This window comes from Talpa europaea (genome assembly GCF_964194135.1).
Source record: "Talpa europaea genome assembly, chromosome: 11".
Taxonomy (NCBI): Eukaryota; Metazoa; Chordata; class Mammalia; order Eulipotyphla; family Talpidae; genus Talpa; species Talpa europaea.
The window spans coordinates 92285527-92301327 of NC_140078.1; positions in this window are offsets into that span (position 1 = coordinate 92285527).

Below are 15801 nucleotides of genomic sequence, written 5' to 3' on the forward strand. Positions count from 1 at the left end.
CGATTCTCAAACTTTAGCTAAGGGATGTTTTCTTCAAACAAGTTTACTCTGGTACTCAATCTATAAAGCATTTAAAATCAGGATTCTGTAATGGGAGCCAAGATTGGGAACAGGTGAAAGCAGGAGGGAAAAGATGGAAGCATCTGCTGTTAGTCAAATCTCTCTGACTTCACTTTGAAAACCCTAAAGCAAAGTTAAGGCTGTTAAAGCCACAGAGCCCTTGCCTTCAATCTTGAAGATATGATGTGTATGTAAGACATAAACCCTGACTTCAATCTGGTTGGAAAAGCACAAATAAGAAACATGCGATGATTAGAGTTAGTCAATTTTTTGTCACTGTAAGTAAGCGCAGTAGGTGTCCAGAAAAAAAAAAAAAGAGACATGTCTACAGGTTGGAATAATCAGAAAGGGCTTCGTATCTAGGCCGTATCTTGATGAATGAAACAATTTAGCAAAGCAGATGGCAAGAGTGAAGTCACCCTGGATAAGGGCAGAGGTCAAAGCACAGAAGGGAAGTATGCATGGGCTCTCGCAGTCCAGCAACAGTGCGTATCTTCCTCAGTGGACGAAGGAAAAGAAGAATATATGGCTGAATCAACATGGTGGATGAGGTTTCTAGAAGGAAGCCCAGCAGTAGAGTTTAGACTTTCTCTTCAGGCAAAAGGAGTTCCCTGTGGGTCCTTGACAAGATGAAACTAGTCCATTAAACAGCTTTATCTAATTGCGATATGCTGGGTGAGGCACAGAAAGGAGGGCTAAATGGAAGGCAGGCAGGGAAAAAACTGCGGGCTTCACCCCAAGGTGCCATGCCCCTCCTGTGGTGGGTTCTCACACCAGCTGCTATGCTGAACTTCATGAAGCCTCACTGATCTTGTGCTGATGAAAATGAGTCACATGGCATACAGAGGGCTGCATCATGCCCTCCTGGAATTTTTCCTTTAATATTGTTATGCTTCTTCTCTTCTCTTCTCATGCTCCACTGAAAATGGTTCCAGTCCTAAAGTGCAAATGAGGCCGGGATGGATGAAGGGGGAACCAGAAACCGAGGGTGTAATTATCTCTCTGGTCCTTCCTGAGCTTCATACTCCCTGAGCAAACAAGACCTTCAACAGTTCTTCCCGTGTGATCTGGAATGGGCTCAGGACTTCCCTCCTTTTATGGCATCCAACGTGTGAGAGAGGGGACAGTGGGAGCCATAAAATTATGTGTGGATTTTTTCCAATCCCACTAGGTTAGAACCATATGACATTTATTGACAGCTAATCAGATGTTAATCCTCAGCACTTTATGAATTAGGTATTTGCATTCCCATTTTGCAGACAACTGGCATTGTGTAGGTATTGATCTCTACTCACCAAAATAAAGGAACATTTTCTCAGTACTTTAATTTGAAAACAAACATGTAATTCCTGCTTCTCTTTACTTCAGTAAATTTAAATGGTAGGTTTAGACAACAGAGTTTGACTCTAGAGTTAATTGCAGAATAGCTGTTCAATGACTGGGCACTTTGCCCATGCATGGTACTACACCAGGAGTTCTGGGGAAGAAGGTGATGCTTGGAGGATTCAATCATTGACTAAATGCAAATAACATTCAATAGCCCTTCAAGACGGTATGTGATAGTATCCAAGGAAGTGACATCTGGAAGCTCCCTCCCAAATTCCAAATCAACAGGTACTTATTTCCTAGGTCAGAAACATTCAAAGCAAGTAAGTCTCTTTGTCCGAATTTCTCTTTCCTTGTCAGTCAAAACCCATTCAGTTTTCCTTTTTACTGTCTCTTTCTATTTCCCCTTTCACTGACCTATTTCAGGACCTTATTATGTGTTGCTTGGGTTTTTGGCACAACCTCTGGGCTGGTTGCAAAACTGTCTGGTTCCTCTAGCTCAGTTTTTTAACCCCTGTCAGACTCATGCTGGTAAAATATTACCTGTGTAATAGTGTTCTTTGACTCACAACCCTTCTATAACTCCCATGGTCTGCAGGATAAAGTTGAACCATTTTAGATTGGCATTCAAATCCTTCTCAACTACGGCCCAGCCCTATTTCCAACCTGACTGCCTAATATTTTTAGTTCACCTAGAGTACCTGGTTTTTAGCATGTTATAATCTGGGCTCAGAGTATCCATCTGTGCTTCCTGCTGTGTCAAAGTCAAAATATCACCTCCGTTATTAAAGCCATGCCAGTCTCACTGCATTTAACTAGATTTCTTTAACTCCTTGAACTGTTAGTTAATCTTCATCTACACACTCAGTACCTATGCAACTCAACTGCTAGAAGATGGGTTAGTGATTTTATCTCCTGGATTTTGCTAACTTTTTCAAAACCCCTAGTTTAGTACTTTATATACAGAAAATAGCTAGTTATTTAATAGCCATTGAACAAAAACAATGTAGACTCAAATTTTGTCTAACACCAAATTTACCCTTTAGGTTGCCTAATTGTTGCATTCAGTTCTGTAACATCCTCATTGCCTGAGTTCTGAATGTTGCCATCTATGGATAGCTCCAATACAATCTGCAACTCTTTTTTTTTTTTAAAGATTTATTTATTTATGCATACAAGAGCTGGTGTACAGGCCAGTGGTGTAGAGGGTTAAAAGATTCACCAGACAGATTGGGGAACAGAACAGGAAGATTGACCGAAGTACACTGCTGAGGGGAGCAGCGGGCGAGTCAGGAGAGGTCTGCTGCTCCATGTGGGTTGCTCCCTGGCTGGCCAGGAATCGAACTCTTGCTGCAGTGGCTGCAGATTGCTTTATAGTTTGCATCTTAACCCTTGTGCCACCAGGGAGGCCCTACAATCTGCAACTCTTAAGGTAAAATTTTACACACTCTAAGTCAGGGCTGTCCAGTGGAATGTTCTATACCTGTATCTCGGTTAGTTAACTCCTAGACACATGTGACTATTGAGCACGCGGAAAATGGGTAGCACAAGTGGGTTTTAATTTTTTTTCACCTTCAATCATGTAAATAGTCACATGTGCAATGAGTTAAACAGTGCAGGTCTAAGCATTCACAGAGAAAAAGAAAAGACAGTATTAGCCCCTGAACTTTTCAATAGTCACTTGAAACTGTAAATAATCCACAACAGCACTGAGCAGTGAGGCCGTGAGGTGCCTGGTCTTCACACTCGTGTAACTGTTTCTACTGGCTGCTATTGGCCAATATTCCTATTTTTATGGTCCACCTGGAATTCTGAAGCCCAGTTCAGCCTGTTTCATAGAGAGACAGATTAAAATTCTCTTAACTAGAAGTCACCTCATGGGCCTCCCCAGTGGTGCAGCGGTTGAGCGCTGGGTTGCGAAGCTGCCCGCAGCCTCTGCAGCGCCGGTTCGATCCCCGGCTGCTCCCCGGCCACCGGAGGAGGGTCCCACATGGCGCGCAGACCTCTCCTGCCGCCCGCTGCTCCCCTCAGCAGTGTACTTCGGTCCTTCTGCCTGCTCTGCTCCCCGCTCTGGCTCTGGTGAATTCTCTCACCCTCCCGCGCTTCTGACTATACCCAGTGCTTGTATAAACAAACAAACAAACAAATAAATAAATAAATAAACATGCCTCTTAAAAAAAAAAAAAGACATTTAGAAGTCACCTCATGAAATCGGTTCCTATGTAGGGGCTCCACTTGAAGTATCCTGCCAGGACCCTTATTTCTGTGATGAGGTAGGTTTTCCTATTTCAGTTTCAGGAAAAATAATACAAGTCACTGTCATTATGTAATAAGTATATTAACAGTATTTATTTTTAATAAATGACAGCCACTCTTTAAATGTCTTTAAATGACTATCTTTTAAATAACAGTCACTCTTAAACTCTACATGCGACAAACACGCTCAAACTATATAAGTCAAAATACACCAAACTATACTACTCAATTCATGATCAAGCTGCCTAATGTCAACTTCAGGTCTTCGTTTTCTTTCCTTTTTTTTTTTTTTTTGAGGTAACAGTGGCCTACAGTGTATGTACATGATCCAGAGGTACAGGATCCCCCCCTTCAGATGTAGATTACCATACCACACCCCCATCAAGGCACCACACTCTTCTACCAGAACATTTCTATCTTAACAGAAATAACAGAACACATTTTTTGTAGGCATAGAAATGCCGATAGTGATTTATATGTACTGTGTTATGTCATATGCTCATAAAACTCTTTGAGGCAGGTACTATTATCACCCTCATTTTACAGAGCAAGAAACTGAGGCTCAGTGAGGCCACAGGGTATGCCCAGATTAATGCAGATAGCACAGAGCAGAGCAAGGATTTGTACCCAGGCGTTGTAGTTCCTGTGCCTGTGCTCTTAACCACTCTGCAATTCTCCTGTGGAGCCCAGTCTGAAGTATTAATATTCACTCATTCAGTTCAAATTCAATATGTAATGAGTGCTAGCTGCTACTTGGATCAGGCGGTGTATTAGTGGGAAAGTCATGGCCTCGCTCATGGAGCCTGGGACTTGAACCCTGGTCATTCACCACTGGCTTGCTCCAAGATCTTATCACCTACGTGGCAGGAAAAGACTACTAAGAAACAAGACCATTAGCACAAAGGCATCTGTCAGATGAGAAAATATGATCCTTAGGTTATCGGATCTGGGGCTAGTTTTAAAGAATGAATTAAATCCCTACTAGAATTAAAAAGCAAGACTACAGCTATTTCAAGGCCATCCAGTAAAACCTCAACTTTTCTCAAGAGTCAGCCTCCCCACTCCTTAAAGGGCCCACTGGGGGTACTCCCTCTCTTGGGAATGTCCTTTCCATTTCCTAGACCTCACTTAGGGTTTGCCACTCAGAGTGCAGACCCCGGGCCAGCGCCATCAGCATCACCTGGAGCTTGTTAGTGTTAGCGATGTGGACTCTCAGGCTGTACCCCAGATCTATTGGAGAATAATCTGCAAGTACTTTAGCAAGATCCAAAGCTGATTCTTTTGCCTGTTAAAATCTGAGAAGCACCAAGGTAAGACACTGTCACCAAGTGCAGCACTGCCACTTCCTCAAGCCCCCTGGCTTAACTGAGGTTCTCTCTGGGGAGTACCCCAAATGCCCTGGCCTTTTGTCCGCCATAGTGCCCACCACCAGGGGGCTTGTAGACTGCCTCCTTCCTAGCTCCTGGAGGGCACCCATGCTATTTTATTTCTCTTGGTATCTCCGGTGCCTACAACAATTCCAAGTGTCAGTTAAAAGAATGAATTGGTGACTGAAGAATGGGAAGGCACTATTTGCAAAGTTAGTGTCTGGCTGCCAGGAGCCCATCTGTAACCCTGGTGTATTTGGCATTTCCTCCTGCCCTGTTCCTGCCCGGGCTGCCTCCGGAGTGGAAGCACAGGTCCAGAGGACATATCTGACCACACTAACTTCAGCCTTCAGGCCTGAGCCAGTGAGGGGGACTCTCTAAACCTTCTGCTTTTAGCCACCCCATCACAAAACCCAGCAGGAAAGCCTTAGCAAACAAGGGCGGGCCCTCTGCTGCTGAGCACATCACCTCAACAAAAGTGGGGCGCTTCCTGTTGGACCCAGCCCAGTCTGACATCCCACCCCACTGGGGGTTCCCCCGTGCTCAGGACTCCGAAGACTTTCCTCTGTTGCTTGGGTTTCTTCAGGTGATACGGGCACACCCTGCTCTGGGGGCAACATCAGAATCTCAGAGGTCTTGATCCTGCAGGCGGAACAAGGAGGCCCAGGAAGCTCAGAGTCCCGTTTCTTGCTTCTCTTCAGAGAGTGACTGTCCCCTTATTAGTTTCATTCCAAACTGGGGGAGTACCTGAGAAAACAGGGGGAAGGGGCTTTACCCCTGAACTTGCCTTCTTTGTGCAAGTAGTTTTTGCTTTGTTTTCTTTGTTTTAAGCACTTGGTTGGTTAGCTGTGTGAGATTGGGTAACGCTCAAGGCTTTACCAACCTCATTGTGATATTTTTTTTCACTTGTAACACATGCAAATAAACCGCAGATGCCACCACAAGCATCACGAGGCTCTCCCTCAAGCCAGGAGCCCTGCCTCTCATTTCTCTCTCACCACTGGCTGGGCTTAGCCTTTTCCCTTTCCTGCTTAAATTACTGAGCTGTCAGAACTAAAGGGACTATAGCAAAGAAGGAAATGCCAACTTATAGAAAAAAATTAGTAAAGCAAATTGCTTTTTCATTTTTTTTGAACTTTCAGAAGCATTTTATTTTCTAAACAAGTCTTTCACAGGCTTGTAGAAAATTTGGAAAAGACAGAATAGCATAAATTACTAATAAAAACGTAATGCAGAGAAAACCACTCTTGATGTTTTGGTACATTTCTCGCTAAATATTCACAGCCCTGTGATCATGTGAACCCAGATGAAAGATGACTAGAGGCTGGCTGTCCCCCACTGCCCAGCCCCTTCCACCTGAGGAACTCTGTAACAAAGTCAACCTGCCTTTGAAGCAATTTGGAATTGTGGTTCTTACACATAACACTATGGGTTATTTACTGTATTCATACAGTTGAGCTAAAACTCAACCATATATGCAACTTCTTCCTTTTTGCTTAAGAGAATATCAAGCATATTCTCCCAAGTGAACATCTTTTCAATTTTCCAATTTGTCAAATAGGTTTGAATTAGATGATAAATAAAATTGTGAGAAGTTAATAGATTACTAATCTGTCCTAGTAAGGGATGAACATACATATGAGAGAATATATAATCAAGCTGCTTAGCATGGGGCTTTGTATATATTGATAGTAAATTCTTCAGAAATAATAGGTGTGGCCATAAATTATTGCTAAAATCTCATTTTGATATTAACATAATTCTAAGTAGCACATTTAGCTACCCTTTCATTGCAAAGAGCTTGTTTCTAATTTTTCCTGTTTAAAATTGTAGCTTTTGGGGCCTCCCTGGTGGCGCAGGGGTTAAAGTCTCAGCACTATCAAGCTATTGCCACCCTCTGCAGCCTGAGTTTGATCCCTGGCCAGGGAGCTAACCCACATGACGCAGCAGATCTCTCCTGTCTCGCCCACCGCTCCCCTCAGCAATGGATTTCAGTAGATCCACCTGTACTGCTCCCCATTCTGTCTCTGGCGAATCCTCTCAGCCCTTGTATCTCTGGCCTGCACCCCAGTTCTTACATGCATAAATAAATAATCTTAAAAAAAATTGTAGGCACTGTGAACATTTTTGTTCATTTTTTAAAGATTTATTTCTTTAAAATGGGTAACTACAGTGGAAGACCTGACCATTTTAGAGCCTTCTTATCACATGGTAGCAAATAAATTCCCACAATTGCACCAAATTTCCCAGCAGCTGTGAGTGGATTGCTATCTTTCTGAATTCTCACAAGCAGTATCTTTTCTTGGTTTTCAATCTACCAATTTGATAGGTGAAAATTAGATTCCATTGTCCTTTGATTTTTCATTTCTTAAAGTTACCAATGAAATCCAAATATTCTTTCATGTTCACTAACCATTTATAGTGACTCTTCTGATTTCTCTCTTTAAGAATCTGACAGTAAAACACATTTTATTGACCAAATAGACTATTGGTTTGAGTTTTCTTTTTGCGTGTGATGTTTCTCATATCAAAACTCACCCCGAGGGCCTCCCAGTGGTGCAGAGGGTGGAGCGCCACGCTATGAAGCTGTCCGCAGCCTCTGCAGCGCTGGTTCGATCCCAGCCAGCCAGCGAGGGTCCCACATGGTGCGGCAGACCTCTCCTGTCTCACCCGCTGCTCCCCTCAGCAGTGTATTTCATCAGTCTGCCTGTTCTGTTCTGTACAATGGTCTTTCACACAGAATCTGTCCAGAAATAATGGGGTGGGTAGTAGGGCAACAGCCCAAGGTCGGGCAGCCGGCAGCCCTTCTCTTCAGTGCTCTGCGCCCAGGGAGCATCTGAGCTATGCCAGGATTAGAGGTGACATACCGGCTCCCCCAGAGGCACGCTGTGAAGTAGCTAATCCACATGAGTGGGACATGATGGAGCATGTACCACCTCATACCCCCACATCCCACCAACTCCATTTTACAGATGAGGAAACTGTTTTGAAGAAGTCAGTGGGGGAGCTAGAATTCAATCTTCGGCCTAGGAGACCCTGATGTGGATGCTCTAAGCCACAAAATCATGTACCTTCCCTTAAAAACTGGGTCTCCGAACATGAAGCTATCAAAGTTTACATTCTGAGAGTGTCAAGGAAAACTCATGAGCAAGGTAACTGACTAATTTTTATTCTCAGTTGTAAAATAATTGTCTCCTGGAAAGGACCTCCTGTGCCCTCCCCTAAGGAATGACCTGCCTGGATCCTGTGCTTCCAAGAGAGAAACTGAAGTCAAGGGTTATCCTGATTCCCAGAGAGGCACTTATTCTTTTTTTTTATTTAATATATTTTATTTTATATAATTCTTACATCATTTTTCATCTTTGCACAATGTATGCATTTTCACCTTGGTTATATTCCCCATACAATTCCACCCTCCTTATTTTGACCCTAATCCCTCCTCTCCTGCTCCCCACTTCCCTGTAGTATGTCTCTGGTCTATAGTTGCTTGTTGATTTTGATTTTTTCTTTATTATAATTAGTCTTTTTCTTGGCCCCTTATTTAGGTTTTCTAAATTCCTGCTATGAGTGAGACCATCTGGTATTTTCTTTTTCTTTCTGGCTTATTCCCTGAGCATGGTCCCTTCCAGCTCCATCCATGTTGCTGCAAATTGCATGTGTTTATCTTTTTGATTGCTGAGTAATATTCCATGGTGTAAATGTACCACATCTTCTTGATCCAGTCATCTATTTTTAGGCATTTGGGTTGTTTCCAGAGCTTAGCTATTGTAAACAGTGCTGCTATAAACATAGGGGTGCAGGTGCTCTTTGGAATTGATGTTTCTGTGTCATTTGGGTAAATACCTAGGAATTTGGAATTGCTGGATCATATGGAAGCTCTATCTTTAGTAGGTTGAGGAATCTCCACACAGCTTTCCATAGTGGTTGGACCATTTTGCACTCCCACCAGCAGTGCAGGAGAGGAGAGAAACTTATTCTTACTGTGACTGGTTTCCTCTTCTGACAAAGGGGATCCATTCCAGCCTCTCTCAGAAAGCTAGCGAAGATGCTGGGCTTTGTCAGTCCCTGGGTGGGGAAATGACTAGAATATCATTCCTGAGGACTGCTTCCTAGATATTGTATAGCATGTCATGCACACAATGCCTGCTGATTAATGATGATAGAAATTATGGAGAAAGTAATTTGCAAGTACAAAGCAGGATCTCCCTAAGTCTTTGCCAAGAGTCCTGAATATCAATTCCAGTAAAGGTTTAAACACCAAAGAGGCATTTTTATCCCCACCAGCTCTTCAATCCCTACAATGCAGGGACATACAATATCATGTCCATTACCTATAATCCACAATTTAAAAACAAGTTTGTGCTCCTAATTCCCCTCAACGCCCGGCCCCCCACCAGCTCCCATACTGAAACAATATTTAACATATACAAAGCATGGTTTCTTTTAGGGTTGACCTAATTTCTGGAAGATACTGATCTATCCATGAAGCCATGTTAATTCATGTGAGTGATGTAATATATCTCTCTCTTCCAGAGCTTGGAAAGCAATGGAAATATTCATTCCTCTAAGCCACAGTAACCAGTTTTCTCGCTTATGTTCTATGAAAGTACTCAAAGCTATTTGTCAGAAAGGGATTTGGACACACTTCATCTCTGAATCCTAAATATGAGGGAAAGGTGAGATGTGTCTTGGCGAATGACAAAGATTTCAGAGAGTGCAATTTTCGATTTTCAACTTGTATCTAAACTAGGCGACCGATTTGACTACCTGGTGTGTCCCAAACAAATTAGCCAGGTTTGCTTCTGCAAAGCAAACTGAAGCTAACTGCTTCTGCCAGGATTAAACAAATGCTGGCAGGGCTATCAGGACCCTGGCATGCCAGATGGCACTTGCCACACCTTGCCAGTTACCAATCAGCAATCAACAGCTGGGTCTGACCAAACAACAACTGCCCCTGACCCTGGCTTCTGGTCATCTGTTGGTTATAAATAGGAGCTGGGTGTCAAGAAAAGAGAGCAAAGTACTTGATTCCAGCAGTTCAGGAAATCCATCTAAAAGCAACACAACCGGCTTAATGCACTGAGCTAGTTTTAGGAACACTTGAGAAAGGAAACACATGTCTAATAAAAGATCTCTCTAATACTGAGACACCTGCAGCAAGGAGCAACGGGTGTGCTTTTATGAAATGGAGACTAGGATAGTTCCAGATTATGTAGATAATCATATTGAAAACATGCTGTATCAGTGTTTGAAGTGCCATGAGCTGGACAGATATCAACTTTAGAGTCTGCTTCAGAAAACAGGGCAGCAGATCTAAGACCCTGTGTCACGCTTGTCCTACATCAAGACAGGTTGGCAAAAAACAAAAAAAATTGCAGTGCCTTGCCATTCTGCTTTACTTAATGTATCTTTTTTATAACTGTATTTTTTATTTTTATTTCATTATTTTTTTTAAATTTTATGTATTTTTTACATCATTTTTCATTTTTTCACGATGTATACATTTTCATCTTGGTTATGTTCCCCATACAATCCCACCCCCTCTTGTTTTGATCCTATTCCCTCCGCTCCCCCCCCCCCGCCCCCGTAGCATGTCTCTGGTTTATAGTTGCTTGTTGATTTTTTTACTTTATTATAATTAGTCTTTTTCCTGGTCCCTTATTTAGGTTTTCTAAATTCCTGCTACTTTAGAACTACCAACTGAGAGGTGAGTATTTTGTTGAGTCAGAGCTGGACCGGGTGACTCTAAAAGAAAGCAGTGGTACACAAATCTCTATGTTATGTGACTAAATACCCATATTTCCCAAAGACAAAAGACAGAGGTGGTGGGAGCGGAGAGGGGAGGGTGGCAAAAATGCCATTTTTGGAAACAAAAGTTAGATTACCTTAATTCTGCTGGATAAGATGGGAACCGTGCATTCTGGAGGAAATGCAAACACTAACCAGCAAGAAAGGAAAAAGCAGCCAGGATGAAAAACATGAGAAAAGAAAACTGCTGAGACAGCTCCAGAGAGCTTTTCAGTAAACCATGAGGCCGCACAGGGCCATGTGTAGGGTTCAGGCATATGTTCCGCCAGGCCCGGCTCCTTTCTCTGTATCCCCCTCGTCCGGGACAGCTGGAGATGTCTTTACTGCTGACAACTGGGGCGGTGGAGTGTGTGGCCAACCAACTGTGGGCCTGGCGGGACTCCATGACGCTGAGGGCAGAGGCTGGGCAGGGTCTGGCATTGCACAGCCTGTTCTTTCCCTGTTCCCAAAGGATACTGCCTGGGCAGAGGATTGCAGAGACTAGAGCAATGGATCCAACCCTTGTGCTCAGAGGACTCTCCTTCAAAGTCAAAAGCAGTGCTGAGGATACCTGTGTGCAAGCAGTTACATACACCTGGAGTGGTCTGAATGAGCGCTATTAGGATTTTCAAAACTATAAGGTTTTTAAGAGTAATTGGTGCACACAGGTTTAATTTCCAAAGTATATATGAAGAACTCATACAACGCAATGACTACACACAACCCTGTCGAAACATGGACAAAATACCTACACAGACACTTCTCCAAATAAGACATAGAGATGGCCCACGGGCATATGAAAATACACTCAACATCATGTAGAATGGACATACAAATCAAAACCACAACGAGATACCACCTCACCCCTGTGAGAATGGCCCACATCACTGGTAATAGCAAGTGCTGTTGATGATGTGGAAGAAGAACCGTCGTATGACTGTTGCTTGCAATGGAGAATGGCCTAGCCCCTGTGGAATACAGCCTGGAGGCTTCTCAAAATATTAAAAATAGTGAACTCCTATGGTCCATAATCCCACTCTTAGGTATTTACCCCAAGAATACACTAATACAAAAGGATTGAGGCCTTCCTGTGTTCACAGCAGCGTTATTCACCATAGCCAAGATGTGGAATCAATTCAAATGCCCATCAACAGATGACTAGATAAAGAAATTGTGGTGTATGTACACTCAATGACATACCACTCAGTTATTAAAAAAAGATAAAATAGGGCCTCCCTGGTGGTGCCAGGGGTTAAACACCACACTATGAAGCTGTCCGCAGCCTCTGCAGCACAAGTTTGATCCCCAGCCGGCCAGGGAGCTACCCACATGGCATAGCAGACCTCTCCTGTCTCACCCACTACTCCCCTCAGCAGTGTCTTTCAGTCAATCTGCCTGTTCTGCTCCCTACTCTGTCTCTGGTGAATCCTCTCACCCCCCACATCTCCGGCCTATACCCCAGACAGCTCTTGTATGCATAAATAAATAAATCTTTTTTAAAAAAGATAAAACAGTTCCTTTTGGGGACAAAGTGGGTGACTCTTAAGGTGATCATATTAAGTGAAATAAGCCAGAAAGCAAAAGACAATTATTGATGGTTTCACTCATTTGTGGAATATAGAGGACCAAAGAAAATGAACTGGCAAAACACAACAAAAATAACTCTAGATTCGGTGAACAATAGCCTAGATTACCTGGGGGGGGGGGGGGTAGGAGGGGAGGGAGAGAGAGGAGGTGAAGGGGATTGGGGGGGCCAGAAAGGGCTATGGGACAGGGTAGTGGTGCTGGAGCTTTGGTGGAAGAAGAGTGAAGCATGTGCTCATGGGGAAGTGTGAAGCTATACTCTCCAAATGATCATTTTATAAACAAACAGCAGATGGATAAAATTCCATATAAAAAAGTAATAATGTGTATGTTGCTCCTCATTATGTCATCTATACAGTTTCAGGACCAAGTCATAAAAATCCTGTGAAACAAGTTGTTCTTTGGTCTGTGAGTGACGGGCAGGCCCCTGGCCATTCCAAAGTGCAGACAGAACATTCGATCCTGTAATTGACTGGGGCTGACAGCTTGATTAGAAACTGCAGCATGTTCCACAGAAGGCCTCCATGGGAGTTCTGTGGGGTTAGACGTGTCCAGCCTCTTTCTGGTCCTTGCCTTGGTTTCAGGTGGTCTGATTTTTTTCTATAGGCACAAACTTCCATGGTGGAATTTGGAAAAAAATCGTTTTTCAGTTTTCCTGGTGAATTTTTAAACTCAAACTAATCTTAATCCAAATTTGGAGGATCCCTTGCTCCTTTCCTTTATAGGGTCTTCCTTTCCCAGAATATTTTGCATACACTGACCCCGGAGGTCTCAGGTTGCTGCTCACTCACTGAAAATCTGAGAAAACCAATATTACATTAGCAGTGAAGGTATTTTTCCTCACAATCTGGTGCTCAAAAACCAAATCAAGAAACTGTGATAAACAGTTGGCAGAGTTTTTGGCTTCAAAAGAATTCCCCTAATTATACAAATGTTTCTCAGAAGGTAGGCCTGCAGAATGTTGGGGGGTTGCATCCCCTATACTCTGGGGTAGGCCTCTTAACAAGGCTGGTTTTCCACAATTCAAGGTCTCTAACTAGAACCCACCCAAACCCATGACCAAACATGCTTTACTTTGAAGACCACTCGAATTCACAGTGCAAGCAGTTGGACTCTTCAACAAAAATCACGCAATGGAAAAAACCTTGGGGAAGTCCACTCCTCAAACTTTATAAACCAGGAAATGGAAACCTGGGCAGAGACTGAAGCCCAGAACAGATACTGATAATGCTGTTTCTCAGTTGTTTCCAAGAAGGCTTTTTTGATAAGAGCCAGACACCACCTCTGATGCCTGAAAGGGAAACACTGCTTACCTAAGAGCAACAAAAGGCCTCATAGATATAATCCTGCTGATAGGAGCGGGTGACTCTGCTAGAATTGCTATCCCAGGCCTCTTGGTCTGTTATCAAACCAGGACCAGCCAGTCGGATGGCACCTCATCTTCCCATCTGAGCTTTAGTCCTGCTTTCTACCCATTCCCAGAAACTTTGAAGTCATTTCCAAAGGCGAGCCTGTCTCAGATTTCAGTATGGGTGGGACTCCCCAATTTGCTTTGCTAATTTTGATGTTACTTGAGTCTTTCTTTGCACATTGAAACTTGGCAAAAATGCATAAGATGGAAACAGATTACTTCATAGGCAGGAAGGAGTGTGTGTCAGTCAGGGCTAACCAGAGTATCAGGACAAGTGGGAGAGAGAGAGTAAAAAATTATTACAGGGCCTCCCTGGTGGCACAGCGGTTGAGCGCTGGGTTGCAAAGCTGCCCGCGGCCTCTGCGGCACAGGTTCGATCCCCGGCTGCTCCCCAGCCACCGGAGGAGGGTCCCACATGGCGCGCAGACCTCTCCTGCCGCCCGCTGCTCCCCTCAGCAGTGTACTTCGGTCCTTCTGCCTGCTCTGCTCCCTGCTCTGGCTCTGGTGAATTCTCTCACCCTCCCGCGTTTCTGACTGTACCCAGTGCATGTATAAACAAACAAAGAAACAAATAAATAAATAAATAAAATACGTGCCTCTTTAAAAAAAAAAATTAAAAATTATTACAATGAATTGCCTCAGGTGGTTATAAGGGCTGGCCAGGTAATGATGAAATCCACAAGGCAGGCTGTCGGGAGGGGCTGGCACGAGCAGGTGTAATTCTCAGGTGGAATTTCTTCTTCGGGGAGGCCTCAGTTTTACTTCTAGGACTTTTCAACTGATTCAAGCCTAGCTGGATTATTGAGGATATCCTCCTGGCTTAGAGTCAACTGATTATGAACTTTAATCATCTGCCAAACCTCTTCCTCTGCTGTCTTATGTCATATGTCCTCTCTTGGACAGAAAGACCAAAGCACGATCAGCTAAAAATATGTGTGAGGGGCAGAACTGGCAGGAATCTTGACTCCCACCTACTGGCCACCTATAGGACTTGGGCAAAGCAACTTGTTCCTTAGTTTGAGCATCAGTTTCTTGACCTGTAAAATGGTCTTCCTAACGCCTAACTCTCTGGACCACAGAAGGATGATGATACATGTTAAAAGCAGTGGTGGATGTACCTTGAAGCTAATGAAACTTAAGCTTCTGGGCTCCACTTTCATGGGTCCCTCCAAGACTCAGAGCATCCTCTGGGACCTCCAAGACCTTCTTAGAATCCCCCAGGAATGTGAGGGGTAACAGCATCCCAGCAGAGCACTAGGGAATGGAGAGTTACTGCAGCCTGGGGTGATCCTCTGTGCCTAGGTATAGTCCTGGGCCTACCACAAGTACCTCTGTGTCCAATTGACCTGAGCAACACTTGCCCCTGGGCAACTAAATGAGTTAATTATTCTGTGGGAAGGGGAAGGCATATGTGTTTTCAGTGTTAGCTACTGCTATTATTACAAAGTCTTACACAGTATTTGAGTCAGTACAGGGTAAACAGATGCTAAGGTTAGCATTGAACCCTACACATGCTCTCTAGGGCTAAATTGTCCAGCCTGGGGTTCATTTTCCTACTAAAATTTTATTTTAGCTATTTTTATTTTAGCTATTTAGACATTTTATTTTAACTATTTTTATTGATTTTCTAAGTATATTCTTTTAATCAGGATATAATGGGTAAAAATAGTAGGTTTGCTGGCTTTGTGTTAAAAATAAAACATGGTCTTAATTATCCTAACCATCTTTCTCCCCACTTTATTTCTAGATCTACAGACTAGTTTCTGGCCAGCAAGAATGTGAGATGAGAGATGAGTGGGCAGATTAAAGGATGAAATGAATAAATCAAATCAGGAACATTTTAGACAGAACCCTGACAACGTTCTTCTCTGCCAAATAGCTGACAAACACCCCTTTTCCAGCTGAATAAAGATTTCACATTTTTGTCTCTAACCACTGAAAGAGTTATAGGAGAAGGTCCTGCCAATTTATTAGAACTTGACTAGGTCACCTCCATTACTGTCAGGAGGG